Here is a 17,894-nt window from a genome sequence, read left to right as displayed (position 1 = left end):
AGAGTACATCGTCATTGGCTCCTGGGACCCATAGGGTCCAGTGTTAACCAATGCAGCATTGCACCGCGGTCTCCGACCGCCTACCGCGACGGTGTACAACGCCAGCGCAGTTACCTCACATCACATTGTCCCACTTTATAGGTCAGGCAGCCGCCATTTCAGGGGCCCACATGGCTTCATTTTCAATTGCGTCACACATACCTAGGCCTAGTTTCAACACACATACAGGCCACCTTTTGTGTATGATTGGTGTTCTATGTAAACTGTGGGTACGTACCTCTGAGTTGTTTGACTCTGTGCTTGCTGTTGTCCTTCATAGGCACCGTCCGCTGGGACATGTGAGGAGATGGCGGCATCCTCCGGTGTACCGACCGTTGGTGGACCTGTCGACAATGGAGGAGCGACATTTGATAATCACCTACAGTTGGAGCCAGACCTGATGTCAGCAATCCGCCATCCCACAGGAATCCCCCCTCAAGTGCAGGTGCTGTCAGTGCTCCATTTCCTTGCAAGTGGGTCTTTTCAAACAACTGTGGCCATGGCATCAGGGATGTCCCAGCCTATGTTTTCCAACATATTGTCCAGAGTGTTGTCTGCCCTTCTGAAACACATGCGGAGATACATCGTTTTCCCTCAGGTGGAGGATTTGCCTACAGTGAAAGGTGATTTCTATGCCCAGGGACATATCCACAAAATCATAGGTGCCATTGATGGGACCCATGTGGCTTTGCCCCGCCCCCACAGGAGTGAACAGGTGTACAGAAACCGGAAGAGTTATCATTCTATGAATGTACAGATGGTATGTTTGGCAGACCAGTACATCTCCCATGTGAATACCATGTTCCCTGGCTCAGTGCATGACGCCTACATCCTGCGGAATAGCAGCATCCCTTATGTGATGGGTCAACTCCAGAGGCACCGTGTGTGGCTATTAGGTGAGCACCTGGAAGCAAGTCAGTGGGAATGGTTGTCTGGGTCTGGGATTATCCCTCCGGGTTAGTGTGTGTCTAACAGTTGCCCTCACCATTTGCAGGTGACTCTGGTTACCCCAACCTGTCATGGCTACTGGCCCCAGTGAGGAATCCCAGTACCAGGGCAGAGGAACCCTACAATGAGGCCCATGGGCGAACTAGGAGGGTGATCAAGTGGACCTTTGGCCTCCTGAAGGCCAGGTTCAGGTGCCTCCATATGACAGGTGGATCCCTATTCTACTCACCAAAGAAGGTGTGCCAGATCATCGTGGCCTGCTGTATGCTTCACAACTTGGCTTTGCGACGCCAGGTGCTTTTTCTGCAGGAGGATGGTCCATATGGAGGTGTTGTGGCAGCTGTGGAGCCTGTGGACAGTGGTGAGGAGGAAGCAGAGGAAGAAGACATGCAGAACAGGGACTCAGTGATCCAGCAATATTTCCAGTGAAACACAGGTAAGAATACAGTCCTGCCTACTACATGTACTTTTACACTACTACCACTCTCCTGTCTGTCGTTTTCACCCAGTGTATGGTCACTAAGTTGTCACTTTCCCTTACGGTTTCACAGATGTGGGTCCCACTGTGTGACATCTGCTTAAATTCCTCATGGACTAGAGCTATGTGACATAGGTATGTTGACATTACTATTTCAAAAACATTTTGGGCCTGATTACAACTTTGGAGGAAGGTGTTAATCCGTCCGAAAAGTGACGGATATACCACCAGCCGTATTACGAGTCCATTATATCCTATGGAACTCGAAATACGGCTGGTGGTATATCTGTCACATTTGGGACAGATTAACACCTCCTCCAAAATTGTAATCAGGCCCTTTGTCACTGTAATTGCTAATACACTATTTCGAAATCACAGACAGACTCCAGATCATTTTGTGCTTTAGGTGTGTTGATTTAAATGTAAAATATTCAAGGGGGTAGTTAAATGGTGAGGGGTGATGGCGGAGGAGTGTCCATGGCTGAGTCCAGTCTATTAGTCTCACAGGTGCATTGCTCATATGGGCATAGGAAGTGGAGCTGGGGCAGTTTAATTATGGACAGGGTGACAAAGTGGGACAGTAGGATGACAGGGTGGTCTCATTTCTTGGCGGGGGTCTTGGCATCGTTCTCTGTCTTGTTCCTGGATCTCTGGGACCGTTTGTGGGGTGGTTCTCCGTCTGCAGGGGGTGTGGTGCTGGTGTGGTGGTCCTGTGGCGTGGCGTCCTGTCTACTATCGCCGGCGAAGGTGGTGGGCAGTTCATCGTCCATGCTAGTGTCAGGGGCCCCTTGTAGTGCCAGAGTGTCCCTCCTGGTGTTGAGTACTTCCTTCAGCACCCCTACGATGGTGCCCAGGGTGGAGCTGATGGTTCTGAGTTCCTCCCTGAAGCCCATATACTGTTCCTCCTGCATGCGCTGGATCTCCTGAAACTTGCCCAGTACCGTTGCCATCGTCTCCTGGGAGTGGTGGTATGCTCCCATGATGGAGGAGAGGGCCTCGTGGAGAGTGGGTTCCCTTGGCCTGTCCGCCCCCTGTCACATGGCATCCCTCCCAGTTCCCCTGTGTTCCAGTGCCTCCGTCCCCTGGACCGTGTGCCGACTGCCACTGCCCCCAGGTCCCTGTTGTTGTTGGGGTGGTGGGTTATCCTGGGTTCCCTGTAGTGTTGGACACACAGCTGATTGAAAGGTATGGGCCCGCTGGGTGGGTGCTGTGCTGGTGTTTCCAGAGGGGGGAAGGTCTGTGGTGGCCTGTGCCTGTGTGAGGGGAACCAACTGTCCAGAGGTCCCCGATGGTCCGGGCTAGTCATCTAGATCCAGTTGGACATAGGTGCTGTCATCACTGTGGGCCTCTTCTGTTGGTGGTGTGGACATGTATGGACCCTCCTGTCTGGTGACGTTGGGTAGGGGTCCTTCAGGGGTATAAAAGGATGTTTGTTAAATCTGTGTGTGTAATGGTGTACAACGGGTGAGTGACCATGTACCCCAGTGCTAGCATTCCTGTGTGGGAGCTTGTGTGATGGTGGTTTAGGGGGGTGTATGGGTATGTGCAGTGGGCATGCTTTGGTGATGGGTGTCCATGCTTTGTAGTTGCATGCAGGGCTTAGTGTTGGGATGTGTGGTTTGTGATGTTGGGACATTTGTGAGGAGTTGGGGTGCTGGGGGTGAGGGTGAGGGTGGGGGTATGTGATAGCATGCAGGTAGGGTGGGGGATATAATAGTAAAGCTTTGACTTACCAGAGTCCATTCCTCCACCTACTCCTGTGAGGCCCTCAGGAAGCAGAATCGCCAAGACCTGCTCCTCCCATGTTGTTACTTGTGGGGGAGGAGGTGGGGGTCCGCTGAACCGCCAGGTGGTGTCTTGAGACCACGGAACGCACCTTCCCCCGTAGGTCGTTCCACCTCTTCCTGATGTCCTCCCAATTTCTTGGGTGTTGTCCCACTGCGTTGACCCGGTCCACTATTCTGCGCCATAGCTCCATCTTCCTAGCTATGTAGGTGTGCTGCACCTGTGCTCCTAATAGCTGTGGCTCTACCCAGATGATTTCCTCCACTATGACCCTGAGCTCCTCCTCCGAGAACCTGGGGTGTCTTTGCCGTGCCATGGGGTGGTGTAGGTGATGTGTGGGGTGGAGTGTGTGGTGATAAGTGTTGTGATGTGTACTGGTGTGTTGTGTGAGGTGCGTGGAAGTTGTGTGGGTGATGGTGTTGTGTGCCTATGGATGCTGTTGTTCTTGCTGGTAGTGTCTCTCTGGCCTTCTTTCTGAATTTTTTGTCGTGGGGGTTTGTGGGTGATGTGGGTGTGTGTTTTATATTGTAATGGGTGTGTGGGAGTGGTGTGTGAATTGTCCAATGTGGGGATGTTTTGTAAGTGTGTGTGTATTTTGAGCGCAGTGGTGTGTACCGCCAATGGAATACCGCGGATGAAAGACCGCCGCGTGGATTCGTGTGTCGTGATAGTGTGGGCGTATTTCTGTTGGCGTGATGGTGGAGGATTTGTTTTCACCAGTTTATCACTGACCTTTGGTGTGGCGGGCTTGTGTGGGTGTCTGAATTTTGGCAGATTCGGAGATGTGGGTCATAATAGCTGTGGCGGAATTCCGCGGCCGCGGCGGTGTGTTGGCGGTCTTCTGCGCTGCGGTAAGCGGCTTTTACCGCCAATGTTGTAATGACCGCCTAAGTGCTGGAGTCCATGCTTCATTTGTTTCTTTTTTTCACCGGATCCACGGATATGCATTGTCTTGTGGGAAAAAAAAAAATGCTTTTGGCCCTAGGGGGTCCCTTGGGACCCAACCACCAGAGCTAAGGGATCAGGATGTTTGTACCCTGGCCCCTTTTTCTGTTCACATTCTTTCTGTGACTCGGCTGCAAAGTCCCAACATGGCTGACAATACTTCATGGTTAAAGAGAATCCTTCTTGTCCCTATATATATAAATTTGTTTTCCCCTTAAATACTGAACGAATTTACACCAAAACAGAGAGGTCGGTTTTTGGACCAGGACCTATATTTCTGCCAAATTTGGTGTAATTCTGTTCAGTAGTTTCGGCGCAATCGCTGTTCAATTTTTACTATGGCAAAATGAATGGGGAAAGTGCTTTGAGACCTCGCTCCATCCACTTTTTATTGCCCCCCCCTCAGGTCGGATCACCCCAAAACTTTCCAGCCAGCAGCTCAAGTGAGCATCATATTCTCTTGGAAAACATTTTGAAGATTCTTCAAGCGGCACCAAAGTTATTAGCAAAACAAGAAAAGCTCTTTCGATAGAAACTTGGTCCTAACTATACCTGTATATATGGTGTAATAGTTAGGTTCTGAATTTACGCATACAAAACCATAGAAATTCAGCAGTTAGAGTTCTTACAAGTAACTATAACTAGCGCCCTTGACATACATAGTTTTCTTATCAATAATGTTATTGCAAACAATGCAGTGATATCAAAGATGCCATACAACATCTCAATGACATAATACGTGGAGTAATTAGCTGTGCATGGCAAAGGGACGAGTTATAGTTACCTTAGTGCGTGAGTTATAGTTACTTGAAAGAATTCTAACCATAACTGCTGAATTTCTATGGTTTTGTATGAGTATATTCAGAACCTAGCTATGAACTCCCTGTAACCTATGTTTTTTTCAGTTAATTTATATGTTTTTTTTAACTTCAATTAATTTTAATTCATATACCTTATTTTAACACCTTCCGCAAGGGGTTGGTTGCACTGCCTGGCCTTGCAGCCAAGCCCTATAACCACCCATCCCCACGCCATGCATGGCCTTTGACCGTGCGCAACACAAGTTGGCCATAGGGCCTGGCTCTGTTAGTGCGTGCATGAGTGTCTGAGAGGGTCTGGAAGTGAGTCTATGAGTGGGTCTGAGTGGGTGCATGAGTGTGAATGCATGTGTGAGTGGGCACATGAGCCTCTGAGTGCATGTGAATTATGGTATGAATGAGTCTGTGGTTTTTCCATTGTTGTGAATATTTTGTGAATTTGCGGAAATGCTCAAAAATTCACCAATATCATGCGCCATGACATAAAATGATATTAAAAACACAATTTGCCCCAAAACACATTTACATCAGGGTACTTTCACCCTGACCCCTTATGCCACTTTCAATTTGAATTTTCACCACCAGAGACCTTGTCCCGTGAAACAAAATGGTGGTCACAACTTTCTAGTCAGGTTGTGGTCAGCCAATTGCTACACTTCTTTTGCATGTGTATTCACAAAAAATTCACAAATTTCACAAATTAGCGGCCAGAATTAAACAAATGAAATTGCCCTTGAATATCTCCTAAACTCCTGAACGGATTTACACCAAATAAAAAGCACAATCTGCTTACCAGCAGCTGGCGTTTTGACAAATTTGGTGTAATTCGATCCAGTGGTTCGGGCTGTAGACATGCTGACAGGTTCTAGGGGTACTAACATGGGAAACACAATGATTTTGAGTCGCCTTTTTCTCTGCCCCTGCTTGATGGATCATCCCAAAACTTCCCATGCACAACCAGAATCACTGACCACTTTAAAAAAAAAACAATTGGGTTAAGATTCGTCATACGGTGTTAAAAACCTAGGTAAGTCAATAAACACTTTTTCTATGGAAACACGGCGACTGCCAGTAGGTGATTATATCATATATATATATATATATATATATATATATATATATATATATATATATATTTATTTATAAAATGACTCAAAAGTAAACCGGCACTCCAAACAACTTTGATGTTTACTTAAGGCTTGTAAAGTCTTTCACAGAATAACAAAGTATCCACTTGCAATGGCAACACATTTCAACCATTATGGTCTTCTCCATTGGCCCAAATCATTACAGAAGCTCCCTCTCCCATTGAAAATATACCATTGGCTAAACTTAACATAAAAGGCAGATTAATGTATAGAAAAAATACTAAATAAACCCAACATATAAGTCTGAATAAACCAAGATAATGTGTGGGGCAGCAATATCTAAACCAAAATAATATATTCTGAATTAGAACATTTCATTTCCAAAATGGCAGTTCCAACATAAATGTAATAACATAGCAAACCCAGTGGTGACCATACCGTTAATGGCCACTTGGTATTAGGCAGTAAGAACCCCCCCCCCCCCCGGTAGACCAATAGTATCGGGGAGGGATAGTTTATTGGAGAATACTTTGATGTACCTTGATTATTTTTTATGTCCATATGTACTCAGCCTGGTACCTTATTGTAGAGATAGCATGGATTTCATTATTAAGATACAAAATATCTAGTGGAAATCCCACTATATTATGGTGACTATAGATGTAGTGTCTCTCTATATTTGCATCCCACATGACTTAGGCATTCAGGCAAGTCAGCACTTTTTCAGGGACAAACCTATCAGGCTATACGAACATTCTGAATTGCTCTTGGGAATGCTGACATTTTGTTTGGAGAATATTTTTTTTCTTATTTGAGGATCAATGGTACAGACAAACTACAGGGAAGTTCCTTCGCTCCAAGCTATTCCTGTTTGTTTACGGGGTGGTGGGAGACACAACATGTAATGTTGGATGAAAATGAGAAATGGTCCAAACATATAATTCTCTGGACAAGATATGTTGATGATATTTTTGCAATTTGGGATGGTCCAGAGACAGCATTATATGATTTTTGGACTGGCTACCTAACAATGACTTTAATCTGAGTTTTACATGTAAAATACACAGACAGAATATGGAATTCCTGGATGTATAGTTTACAGTTGAAGGAGATACTCTCCAGACTAAACTTTTTAGGAAAAGTGCAGTGGGAAACAGTATTTTACACGCCCACAGCCATCACCCACCAAAATTGAAGTGGAGTATACCTTATGGGGAGTTACTCAGAGCAAAAAGAAATTGAAGCACGTCTCAGAGTTTTCAAAATGAACAGGCGAATATGATTAGGAGATTCAATACCCGATAACAGTAATTAAGGACGCTTGTCAAAAGGTGGCAGAGGTCCAAAGAGATAGTTTGCTAATTCCAAAAAAAGAAAAAAGAAAATGAGAATACTCTGATTTATTACTACTTACAATGCTTATTTTTTCGAAGTGAGGAAGATCGTGACCCAATATTGGCATTTGGTGAAGGCAGACTAGATGATTGGCCAGATAGTTAGCCCACATCCAAAAATAACATACAGAAAAAGCAGCTCCTTACAGGATATATCAGTGCATAGTTATTAGACTAAAAGTAGGGAGACCTTTTTAGGTAAGCAACAAGGCTTTTATAAATGTGCCAAATGTGAGGTCTGTAGGAATAGTGTGAGCTTCAAAACGTATATGTCACCCACAGGAAATTAAGTGAAAATAAAAAAATTCTTGAATTGCAATTCAGATTTTGCTACCTATATCATCACTTGCCCATGTGGGCTTCCGTATGTGGGAGGTACGATTTTTCCGATGAAGAAATGGATTTTGGAACATTGGCGTGCCATCCAGAAAAATGATGTAACTTATCCGGTGACCCACCATTATAATTTGATACATGAAGGAAAAATCGAAAAAAAATCATTTTTGGGAATAGATGGGGTGCTACTAACCCCGTGGGGGGGGGGGGGTTAGGGGGCAGAGTCTCAAAAGAATGGAATCTAAGTCTATAATTTGATTAAATAGCAGAGATCTGTGGGGATTTAACCAGGATGAGAAACGTTATGTGCAGATTGGTTAACCCTGACAGTGTATGGATAGTGTAACAACTGAATTGGGTATTTATGGGATTAAGTCATTTGGGATTATTAATTTTGAGTTCCATTTTAGTATTGGCCTGTTCTTCCGAAATGATATATGAACATGACAATTATTAGATGTATTAAATCTAAAAGATAGTGTGCGGGCCTAATGCCAGGTGGCCATTAATGGTGTGCTAATGGTATGGTCACCACTGGGTTTGCTATGTTATTACATTTATGGTGGAATTGCCCTTTTGGAAATGGAATGTTCCAATTCAGAATATAATATTTTGGTTTAGATATTACTGCCCCACACATTATCTTGGTTTATTCAGACTCATATGTTGGGTTTATCTAATATTTTTTCTATACAGCAATCTGTCTTTTATGTTTAATATAGCCAATGGTATATTTTCTACAGGAGAGGGGGCTTCTGTAATGATTTGGGCCAATGAAGAAGACTGTAATGTTTGAAACGCATTACCATTGCAAGTCGATACTTTGTTATTCTGTGAAAGACTTTACAAGCCTTAAGTAAACATCAAAGTTGTTTGGAGTGCCGGTTTAGTATTGAGTCATTTTATAATTATTTACGGGTCTTGCGCCCATAGTGGTGCACCAACTTCACGTGGCGAAATTAGGAAGAACAGCAGGAATTTGTTATATATGTGTATATATATATATATATATATATATATATATATATATATATATATATATATATATATATGTATAACTCGTCACCCCTGCATGCACAGGTTCATTGTCAAAACCACCCAACTTTGCGGCGTGCATGGTGGTGTTGGCGATAGGGCATGGCCTGCAGCCAGAGCCTGTGGCCAACTGTGCATGTCCTTTAGCATGAGTAATAGTTACTTGAAATAACCATATAACTGCTGAATTTCCATAGGTTTGTGTGAATACACTCAGAAACTAACTATAACGTCCCTGTAACCTTTGGTTTTTAAGTGAATTTCTATGTTTAACATAAAGTAATTTCAAATTTTATATATTAATTCAACCACTGCTGTGCACAGCCTTCAGTCGTTCGAGGCAGGAGTTGGCCATAGGGTCTGACCTGTGGCCAGGCCCTGTGCCAAACCCCAATTACAACCCAACCCTATGCTATGCATGGCCTTTGGCTGCGCATGGCCAGGGTTTGCCATGGGCGTGGCCTGTGGCCAAGCCCTGCAGCCAACCCCCTACAACTACCTAACTCTACACCATGCATGGCCTTTGACTGTGCGTGATGGAGGTTGGCCAAATCCCCTATAACCACCCATTACTGGATGGAAAAGAGAGATTGAGAGAAAGTGAGAGATTGAGAGACAGAGAGATTTGGAAAAAGAGACAAATAGAGAGAGACACGGATAGAGGGAGAGAGAGAGGTCTTTTAGGCTTTGATGAATTATATACTTAGAATGTGATATTTCCAGACAATTTGAAAAATATAATGTATTTGTCAAGTAAAAAGAGGGAGATCACCTTTCGGTATGTACCTTAAACATATGAGGAGTTGAAAATAAATTAAAGGAGGGAAATGACAACCAACTCACCTAGACTGGAACCCTCAACCTTGATGTAGGTGTCTGAGACCTTGACCACAAGGCCACAGATGACTCTTTCCTATGCAGTGTCAGTACATAACTAGGACATTCAAGTCACTTTCTCTCTCTCTTCCTTCTCATTATGGCATGGGAATTTAGAGAGAAAGTGACAGGAACACAGAGGGAGTCCCAAGGCCCCCCTGCCCTAGCCCGGCTCCCCACGTCCTGTGGGAGACAGCCATGCTCCCGCAAGCAGGGAGCTGCTTTAAATAGTAGCTCCCCACTTGTGGCAGCAATCTTTTCATACTTTTCCCTGCACGCATATTTGCATGCAGGGAAATAGATAAAATCTCCACTCACAGCTTCACTCACAGGCCCACTTAGAGACTCACGCACCACTTACAGACCAACTCACTTTCATGCACCCACTCACAGACCTACTCAGACTCACAACCCATTTAGACACTCACTGGATGTTGGGCTACAAAAGCAGCCAAACTGCGTTTGCACTGCTGGTGCGCCAAAGGCATGCCAAAGGCAAGCCCATCTGCACCAGTCTGCACTGGGGCAGCGCTCAACACCACCCATTCTGCCAGAACACAGACTGTCATCTCCATATACCAAAGAAGCCCTACTCACATTGCTTTCCCACAGTATGAATTGTCGCTGCCATTTGTTTGACACCCTTGACGATGTAAATTGTTTGACATTCCCGGTTGCTCCTTAACATTTCTCAATTCCAAAGTTAGCACAGTTACTAGAGCTGAACAGCCTTCCCCTAAAGCTATATATACCCCTCGTAGGTTCTGCAGTACATTAATTAATGCCAGATCGCTTACTTACAATAAGCTAGAATGTTTTGAATTGCTTCAAGCACATAATGTAGACCTTGCCTTTGTCACTGAAACCTGGGCCAATGAGTGTTCTGGCCCTGATTTAGTTTTAGCCAATCCAAAGGGTTATTTGGCCATATAGGAAAGAGGTGATGGCCGAAATGCGTTGGGTTGGCTGTTGATGCTAGTTGGTGATTATGCAACTTAATAATCACTTTGCTTTTCGCTGCTGAGTTCAGGTTTATTCTTCGGGTATCGGAAGAGTTGTGTGGATCTGCATATATTTATATATACACACACACACAAACACAGAGCATGTCCCCCTTTTACACCTTTTTCTCTTGTGACTTATACTGTATTCAATGCTAAATTTATGTTCATTCCCTTTCCTATTGATCCCTTCTTGACACTCTTTCCTCAATTACATCTTCTTCCCTCCTCTTCTATATCCCTCCTGCCAAAAGCTCCTTCTGCCTTTTCATTAAAGCAACATTAATTTCATAAAAAGGTTAGCAAGAACCATACCCATATCCTCCATTGGCCCCCAAATACCTGCTGCATTCCCAGAACCACATTACCAGGAATTCTGGGGCTAGTGTTGCTATCTTCTACAAGAAAAAAATATCTGTTACTTCATGACTGTCTACCACACTGCTGTTCACTCCTCCTTTCGGACTTATAGACCTCCTTCGAGCCCTGCCTTTGCCTAGCTGTGACGACTTCCATCTTCACAGTTACCCAGTATATCACCTTAACCCAAAAGGAAGTGTGCCTTTTTCAAAGAAAATGAGAAATTGTTGCTTTCATACCAAAATGGTGTCTTTCATACCTTCTCTGGTTAGTTGTGCTTCAGCAGACAAGGAATGCCGCCCGCCAATGTACCCCCGCCAGAACACCGCACCGCGGTCGTCAGACCGCTGCGGTGATTCTGGGTTTTCCACTGGGCTGGCGGGCGACCGCCAAAAGGCCGCCCGCCAGCCCAGTGGAAAACAACCTTCCCACGAGGACGCCGGCTCTGAATGGAGCCGGCGGAGTGGGAAGGTGCGACGGGTGCAGTGGCACCCGTCGCGTATTTCAGTGTCTGCAAAGCAGACACTGAAATACAAAGTGGGGCTCTCTTACGGGGGCCCCTGCAGGGCCCATGCCATTGGCATGGGCACTGCAGGGGCCCCCAGGGGCCCCACGACACCCAATACCACCATCCTGTTCCTGGCGGGCGAACCGCCAGGAACAGGATGGCGGTATGGGGTGTCAGAATCCTCCATGGCGGCGCAGCGAGCTGCGCCGCCATGGAGGATTCATTTGGGCAGCGGAAAACCGGCGGGAGACCGCCTTTTTTCCACATCTGACCGCAGCCAAACCGCCGCGGTCAGAATGCCCTGCGGGGCACCGCCAGCCTGTTGGCGGTGCTCCCGCCAACCCTGGCCCCGGCGGTCCATGACCGCCGGGGTCAGAATGACCCCCTTTATCTGAAAGTGATTTAGAATAAAGCATCATCTACCGCAGACTCCATATACACATAATGCTTGCTACTTTTTTATGTACTATCAATGATTATGCATTATATATTTACAATGTATTTGCATCAGAGTGACAGTGATTATTGTAAACAGCTAGGTAGATAATATGCAACTCAGTGAATGTTAGGTAAGCCCAGGTCATATTTCAACACACACCTCTAAACTATTAGTCTATTTCTTACCACAAATGTTCTAAATGCTGTCACCCATATGATTGGAATGGTTGTATTGGTTTATAAAGCTTTATTTATGCCAGGCCATGTGTAGTTTCCCAGCATACCCCATGCTGCCATTGGGACAGCAGTCTGAGCCCTTCAGCATCTTCTCTCTCGGTCAATGTGTCCCTGTGTCTAACCCACCCCTACACTGGTACCTTATATGTGTGCATACCCAATATCTTACGAAGCAACTATGGATCACCCATGCTTGGTTCCAACTTTGCTACAAAAATGTACACACAATGTCCCTTTGCAGAAGCAAACAAACTCTTCAACATAATGATTATTCTCTTCCCTTTCTTCAGAAACAAATCTTTACAGTGTCATCTTCCCCTGCTCCCATGGTTGCAGCACGCACACCTGGAAAGGTGGAAAACTTTCTCTCCGTCTTGTTAATTTCAATGGTTCCAGATAACACCTTTTTTTAAATATGATAATCAAACACTTATTGTTAGTATTACCAATAAAACAGGCCACCTTTTTAGGCCCTGTGTATCACATGCATCCCGTAATTTCGAATGCTGCCATGTTTTTCCTGCAACCAGGCCTGTCTTGAATGTAGCATACATGATTATCATACAAAGCCTTGCCTCAAAGACCTCAACACTTGAATTGATTAACCCGACCTAATACACTCTCGATTCATACTCCAAGAAGAGAGTCCACAAATAGTTACAGGTGTTTTCCATACCCATAATATGTACAGGACATACCTTAGACACCTCCTATTTTCTTAAAGCATTTGTATTTACTTTTTTAACAAAATACATACACTACAGTGGTCATTTAGTACCCATTCGTGTCCCATTTATCTATCCAATAATCGGTGACATTTACCAGTATATCGCAGTCAGTGCTTAATTTGTGAATAAAAAGGTGCCAGTGCCCAAAGCCCTCCTCTTAAACACGCGGCTGCTGCAATTAAATGTGTGAACACGGAATACTGAGGTGGCGTAATCCTGAAGCCATCTCGGGCCGCTTCAATCCATATAAAGCCACTCCTTGCCCCTTCAGCTCACTCTTGCAGCTTTCCACTTTCTCCTTTTGTGACGCTTTTTCCCTTCATCCGTCTTTCCCATATGTGTCTTTTGTTCGCAGTAAATGCTTGAGGTTGAAGAATAAACCCAGGCTCTCAAAAATAAGGGCGCTGATCGCAGTGTAGCTGGGTAAAGGCGCACTCAGAATGTAATCTGTCTTTCGTCCATGCACGGTTTATTGCTACAGTGCATCACAAGCATTAAAACCTAAACAATCAACTACTGCTGGGCTTCTGCTAGAACAGTACAGGATTCATTATCCTTGTGCATATATATATATATATATATAAAAAAAAGCATGATCGCATTTGACAAAAACAGCTCAACCGGCATCAATATTTTCACAATCACTTGAGTGTATTGAAGGTCTTCCGCCTCCATGAAAAGTTCAAATGTCCAACCATTCATCTGCTATTGGTTTCTTACGTAGCCCTTTTCTTTCTTATGATTTAAGGGCCATCCCTTACGAAATTAGCCTCTGCTCCATATCTCTTCCATATACTGTGGCGTTGGTCTTCTGGGGTTCTCCATTGCAATGAAGTAGCTGTTTTAGCGAACACCAGTGCGAGAGTAAGAAACCCGGAGTTCACTTTCACACCTGTCGGCTAGAATAGAGACCTCAGCAAACACGTCCATCTGTATGAGGTTTGTTCGTCCTAGAGGGTGTTCCAGCTCCCCAGTCACTTTCTGCCAAAACCGTCCAATCCCTGGACAGGACCACATCATATTCTAGAAGCCTGCATCTACCATATGACATCACGGGCATGCTTAAACCTCTGTCTCTGTCAACGTATTCAGTTTGTGGGGCATGTGGAAGGTTGTTTGAAGATAATTAAACTAAAATGTATTTCAATCTTGTCCTGCCCTCATAACAGTCCCCAAACGTGAACAATTCTACAAAGGTCCATGCTGCCAACCTATGACCTGTTAAAAACCCTCCTCCAATGAGTTCGACCAGTGGCAAATCAGGGGTGTACAGCTGGTGTACGGTTTTTTGGACCAATTTCTTCCAACACCTCAGTTCTATGGTTAATAACTTGGGTAATTTCACTAAGGCTAGTCATGTTCCCATCAAAAGGTAAATCAGGGCACCTGCCAGTCATGTCTCGCCTACACACCCAATTACCTTTTGATGGGCCCCTTCTGCCCATTGTGCCAGCCACTTTAGTTAGTCCACCAAGTAATATAAGTCAAAGTCTGGGACAACCAACACCCCCATCCCTAGTCGTACATTGTGTAGTGCGTAAGACTCCACATCGACCATCGTCGCTTAATAAATCTCACAATAACTTATTCAGCGATTTGAACCAACTATAAGGGATCTGAATTGGAAGACTTGGAAGACTCACAAATAACTATAGAACTCTGGGGAGCATGATCGTCTTAGTAAGTGCTAGTTGTGCCATTACAGGAAGCTTTCATTGTACGCCCAAACATGCCACAATTCTTCAAGGAGTGTAGCGCTCCATTTAAATTACGCTCCCCAGTGTCTTCATCTTGGTGATATATTTTTACCCATAAGTATTTAAGCATTCGTTGCCCCCACTGAATATTACCCCTCTTTACCACATATCGTATCCTCTGGGGCTGAGCAAAACCAGTAAACACACAGGTCTCCTCCCAATTTGTATTAAGGCCAGATACAACCCGCACCTGCTTTAACATTTGAATGCACCATTCCAGTTTAGAGATAACATCAAACATGTTATCTGCATACAGCAAGATGTCCTTCCACAGTGACCTCAAGACCTCCCACATGTACCCTCATCTGAATGAACCAGACCTCGGCCCCGCAAGCATAACTACCTTCTAACCAATTGCCAATGAACGTTCAGTTGATCAACAACTGTCTTTGATGCAGCTTTCCATCTTTCTCTATTTCAAGTTACCAAACTGGGTTTTGTCTGGAATGCAGTCCGGAATCTATCGTTGAAATCTGTGATAGCCGCAATCTGCCAATCCCAACAGAAGCTGCCATCTTGCTTCTTGACATCTTATTGGCATTTGTGAGAGTCCACTACCAAACTCTACAAAGGTTGGAGTAACAAAATTCTAATGACTGGTGGGAATGGATAATTTCATATTTTGTAAGATGACAACATTTATCCTCTCACGCACCTTTAACGACTGAATGAAGCATCCCACAAGGCTTTCCATCACATCGCTTCTCTTTAATCCCCATCAGTTCCTATGTGAGACCTCTGGTGGACAGTATGACATATTACAACTTCTCCTGTTAAACTGGGGCTGAGAACAGCCAGATCTAAAGGAGAAAAAAACTTTGGTGCTGTAGCCCACTGTTTCATTGCAGCAGACACAAAAGTGTATGAAACCATCACTCATCTTTGGTAAGTGGTCTACTTTCTGTCCTCATACTCAATGGCTTTGGGAACTTCCACCTTGGTCAGAAATCTCAGCACATTCATAGAATCTGATCTCACCCTAGTCCTACACATCGCCCTTCCTCCTTTTCAACTACTGGGCTCTTAAGAAATATTTTCCCCTATGTAGGATTCCATCATCAAGTCCAGATTACCATAGCCCTAAGTCTGTCCTCCCTGGATCCTCCAAGGACAGTTTACTTTGGGGCATCAGCTTTCCTTCTACATAAACTTCAGTGGATCCAAAACTTTGATGCCGAACCAGATATCACACATCCCCATTGTTTCAAGGCTTTCCACTGGTTGCCAGTCACCAGGCATTCTCATTTAGAGCAATCAGCATTGAATACCAAGGTGTTTATAAACTGGTGGTGAACAGCCCATCAGGTTATATAACTACCTCCACATGTGGACAAGAATTCTCTCCAACGCCTTAGCTGCTATCTTCTCGTGTATAAACTCTTTCATACTTCAAGAACCCGCAATCTGTTCTTTAATTGGGCTCTCTCCACCTTCTAGAGACCCTGAAAATGTCACTTACTATCTCCTAGTTTTGACAGTCCAAAGGTATAATGGAGGAAGAATTAATATATTCTTGCCCATATCAGCCGTATACACTTCTGCATCACTGCACATGCATCTGCGGTCCAGGTCTGCAGCAACAAGAGTAGAACACTACTCTAAACACCTGACACCAGCACATTCATCGTAGGATAGCAGTATAACATACACTCCACCAACAGCTTGGCATGGCATTCTGGCTAATTTAATCAAAGCGATTCATGGCCACCACAGCGATTATAATGCTCTATAAAAAACATTCTAAATACAATACAACATAATTAAACGCCCTTTTGGGGATATTAAACGGCTTAAAGAAAAAAATCCTCTTAAGTCAGCACTAGCAGAAGCTTATAACATTTTTTTGTGTAAATATCTGTATACAATGCAAAGTGACACAGGTACGTACTTAATAATAGGACACCAAGGGAATAATTATAATGTGTGCACTGCCACGTGGAAAGGGCCATGAGCCAGCCATATTTTGAATTAGATGGAGACATTTGATGGCAATCTGAAGTTACCTCACATGTACACTGTTATGATAATACAGCTTTAAGCAACAATGCAGAAGAGATTGTGTTGGGAATCTCTGAAATAGAAATGCTGCTGTTAAGCATATTTATTTGGAGCCAGTAAAAAAACATTTTGGGGGTCCACAGGCATGCAGTAGTTACAGGACCACAACCGAGGTGCTGTAGTCATTTGATCGAGGATATCCCACACCCATCCTAGTTTGGTTCCTGAAAAATTAGCACCAAGTACACCTTTTGAGCACTTAGCTATTGGCTAGTGAGGTGAGTAATCTAATGAATATAAAGGTGAAAGCCTTGGGTTAAAGAATTAAAACACAATAGTTATACAATATAACTCAATAAATGTCTAGCTTGATGCTATCACATTATCGAAAAGCAAATAAAACTACGTTATTAAACCAACTACCTAATATAAACACAACTACATTGTTTGGGGAACACAGGGTTCTAAGAAAAGGCACTAAGGCAAGGCAATACTGATCTGTAAAGCCAAATTACAGGTGCAGACTCAAATTGGGAAACACGAGTAGATTATTGTATCTATGACAGACTGGTCAGCCTCATAATGGTACCAGGTTTCTTACTAGTTAGACATTATGCTCATAATCTGAACTCTAACTCAACATCTTCTAAGCATTGTTTAGTTAGCTTTCATCAGCTCCTATGCAATCGGCCCAGTGTTAAGTCATCGCTGAATGCAATGGTTGTGTCCCACCTTCTCTCTCGATGTTGCTGTTGGAGCTGCAGATGTCAGGAACGTTCAGTGGAGCAGCTGTCACCTGTAGTGGTGCAATTCAGTCCCAAACACAAGAAACTGTGATGACAGCCCATCTACAGATCACTAATGAGTCCGCTGGAAGTCTGTCAGTCAAAGGGCACAGGTGGAGTGAGCATATGTCACAGTTCTCAGGACCACATGAGGAAGATTGAGTGATCTGGTCTTTTTTTTTGCTGCATTTGCTTAGCATGCCAGTCCCACAGGGGAAAGTCTGGGAAACGGATTCAAGCATTCTGGTTGCCTCCTGCAATGTCCTTTTAGCCAGACCACACTTATGGGAAGTTCCCTCTTCCAGGTCCCTGCAGGTAGACTTCTTTTCTGGGCATACGT

Source organism: Pleurodeles waltl, chromosome 1_1, assembly GCF_031143425.1.
Source record: "Pleurodeles waltl isolate 20211129_DDA chromosome 1_1, aPleWal1.hap1.20221129, whole genome shotgun sequence".
NCBI classification, from domain to species: Eukaryota; Metazoa; Chordata; class Amphibia; order Caudata; family Salamandridae; genus Pleurodeles; species Pleurodeles waltl.
Note: the sequence above shows the minus strand (reverse complement) of the source record.